The 3,424-nt window shown below is 43.6% G+C and overlaps 1 long non-coding RNA gene across 2 annotated transcripts; it reads left to right on the forward strand.

Annotated features, from left to right (window-relative positions):
• Positions 1–917: 917 nt before the first annotated feature.
• Positions 918–3,148, forward strand: LOC135917563 (uncharacterized). 2 transcript variants are annotated; one of them, XR_010569329.2, is made up of 3 exons: positions 918–1,039; positions 1,142–1,222; positions 1,298–2,180. It is a non-coding gene; the product is annotated as an uncharacterized lncRNA (long non-coding RNA). The 2 variants fall into 2 exon arrangements; XR_011514959.1 differs by adding an exon at positions 2,194–3,148 and having other exon boundaries at positions 941–1,222; positions 1,298–1,947.
• Positions 3,149–3,424: the final 276 nt, after the last annotated feature.

Below are 3,424 nucleotides of genomic sequence, written 5' to 3' on the forward strand. Positions count from 1 at the left end.
GAGCACAGGTTCGAGACCTGTCACAGCAGTTTCTCCGAGGAACGTCTCTTCTGCACTCGTTAACCACATTGGCTGTAATTAGAGCTCATGTTCGGCGCTTCACAGCGGTTTCTGCGAGCAACGTCACCTCTGCGCTCGTTGGCTACACCCGGCTGTAACTCGGGAGGCTTTTGATGCCCAGCACGTCTCGCGCAACTTATACGGGCGTCGGAGATTCAAATGTTTACGAATGATGTACTAGCAAGTTCGGGAAGTGTTGAGTGTAAACGTGCCACGTATGTGGCATGCTAAAGCGGAATAAATATCATGCGTGGTGCGGATGAACTTGCAGCACAGGCGCACTGCACGCGGGCACTTCCCAGCGCGACTGATTACGAATTTGCCACTTGCACTTGAGAATCTCCGACGTGCTCAAGAGTGGCCATATGACACTGGTATTTCGCACCGACGGCGAGCCTATCACGTTCATTGCAGAAGTTTGCCACTTACGCAACAGCCACATGTCAATTTTACACGCGTTTGCTAGTTTCGAGAAAAATTTACGGCGTCCGCCGTCTACTGACGTGTCGCATATGTATGTGCAGTATTAGTACCTAAGCTAGCTTTATCTGTGTTATTAAATCATCCCCAAGTCAGTGGCAAAACTACTCCGGTCATGTGGCATGGTGTTTGCACCTGTGTACTTTGCCTTATGAGCAGCTTTCAACTACGTTTTGCAGATGCTACATTCTGTGTACAACGTTGCATAGCCTTGCACACTCAAACCGTGCTTCATTTCCTTGCAAATGTTTTTTTATAAATATTGTGGCCTTGTTTCTGAGGTAAAAAGAAAAAAATTCTGGGTGCAGCCCATATTGATGCACAATAAAGCATAAACAATTATTTTTTCAGATGTAGCATGTCAAAGACAGCGGCTGAAAAAAATGCAGTACTAACTGAAAACCTGCCAAGGACGTCATGTTATGATGAGAACAAGGATGCTCATATGAAAGAGCTTTCACTGGCAAGACTTCGCCGACGTGTGTATCGGTCAGCCAGAGTAAGTTAATTTGACTACATGGTGCAGCACTTATATGCTTATGGTACATACACCATGTCTACAAGCATGCAATAGATGTCAACACCTTTTAATGCATTACAGAATGAATCAAGCAAAGAAACTGTTGCCTCCCCATTAGAAGCAAAGGTGTTGCCCCATGCACCTGTCAGCACGACCACCATGGTAAATTGGCTGCCTGCAACTTGTGCACACATTGCTTCACCACTTATTCCTTGGGATTAAACTCTGACATTGCAGGACGATCTCCCATCCCCTGACCGCAACAGCATGGACCAAATAAGTGACAAAGGAAATATGGTAATTTCTTTTTGAAGTTCAGTGTTTGACGGAAGCCCGTCTGGTCGGGATGAAACATGGTTAAAAGGGTAAACAAAAACCCGGGGCACTTCGCCGACCAAATAAAGATTTAAAAGAAAAGAAGACGTTTCGGCTCCCACACGGGAGCCTTGTTCACAGGTAAAATAAACAAAGGTGCTCGAGCAGCTCGCTTAAATAGTCTAGAACACGTGACGCAGGCAGCGCGCATACACTGACGGCAGATTGCCATCGCTCCTGTTCAGAGTGTGTGGCATAGTCTGGATCATGAGGGACTCAAGATAAAGGCGTCGAGATAGCCCTTTTTCCCTGGCAATTTCTTTTTGGATATGTATGTGTTGTGGTGGCTGTGTTTACCTAGACGGTGGCATGCTTTCTGGATTTACATCGTAAAAGCATTGTAGCACGTGGTGTGTGATGGGTGCACATTAATTGCAACTTGTGCACACATTGCTTAACCACTGGTTTCTTGAACTGAACTCTATCTGACATTGCAGGACGATTTCCCATCCCCTAACAGCATGGACCAAAGCCTTGCAAACACCATAAGGGACAAGGACATAGCAAATATGGCAATTTATTTTTTCTATATATTTGTGATGTGGTAGCTGTCTTTACCTAGCCGGCAGCATGGCATTAACTTCGTGAAAGGATTGTGGTGTGTGATGGGTGCAAATTAACTGATGCAAAAAGCCTGGCTTTCCTACTTCCAACATTGAATTTAATACATTGACGTGCATTATTGGAATGACAAAAAGAAGCTGCATTTCGCGTCAGATATGTCAGACATTACAACTCTTGCTTTTGCTTTGTGACAGGAATGTGCTTGCCAACCTGGCCTCCGGACATTAATGGCAGAGTACTCAAGAGAAGAAAAAGACGTGGCAAATTTCCTACTAGAAATGGCTTCACAGACAAGGCTTACAGAAAGCAAGGCTGCCCAAGTGACATCGGGTACTTTTCCACAGAAGTTTGTGAACACGATAAATAGTAGCAACGTAAATACATTCACAGGCCTGCCATCATTCGATGTTCTGAATGCTCGTGTGACGTGCTACACAAAAATTCATCCACTTTCAGGACGGCACCAGTTATGTGTAAAAACAATTGCATTGACATTGGTGAAATTGAAGCATATTTCCACTGCATTCTTGAGTCACCTTTTTAACTGTTCTCTAACTACATGTAGCAACATAATTGCAGAGACTGCTCAGTTGATGTGTGAAATTTTAAAAGTAACTGTGGCTGTGCCACCAAAAGATGAATTCCAGTGGCACGTTTGCATATTCGGCATTAGGTGATTCACTTGAAGTCGTGCCATGGCTGGCGATATTGCAAGTAGCCTGTACTGCATAGAGGCATTTGTGCGTGTGACCTTGGCTCCATCAAAGCGTGGCGGCCTTGAGAGTAAGTGCGGTCTTCTGTTTGGAAATCCAGAATTTTTTATGCCACTCAGCCACTTCATACTTTTCAGACACGGTCGTTGCCATGTGATCTACATGCTGCACTTGTTTGCATTGGCCAAACCTGCAGACTTCAACTTCAACACACTTTTTGTAAATTAGCAATGCACATTCTTTTGCAACTTGTATTCTTCATTGAAGTGCTGATTTACACTACGCATTCTGATGCAAGTTTTCATCTTTTCACTTTTCGAGATATTTGCAGTTCACTTATGATCTGTGTGCATAGAGTTGTGGTTATTCTTCAATGGCTGTTTGTTGTCCCTTTCCTTACTTGTATTTTTTCACAAAATAAACCACATGCACTCAATATTTTGTTCACTGTACTCGCCTCATACGTTTTACTCAAGCCCATTTTTGTTGCACTTTTTAGCATATAAGGGTATATCTGGCCAAACAGAACATGAGAAGTAACATGGAACAGTGTAAAACCTGCATACGATGAGTATTTAAAAAGTTTGGCCACTAGAGTTGAGTACTCTGAAAGAATGGTTTGATTCAAATGACCCCAGCTGGTATATGTACCATAATTTATGCTTCTTCCCAGTTTGTTGAATACAGTGCAAAAGGCTGTCTTGGGAAGCAT

Source organism: Dermacentor albipictus, chromosome 5 (assembly GCF_038994185.2).
Source record: "Dermacentor albipictus isolate Rhodes 1998 colony chromosome 5, USDA_Dalb.pri_finalv2, whole genome shotgun sequence".
Taxonomy (NCBI): Eukaryota; Metazoa; Arthropoda; class Arachnida; order Ixodida; family Ixodidae; genus Dermacentor; species Dermacentor albipictus.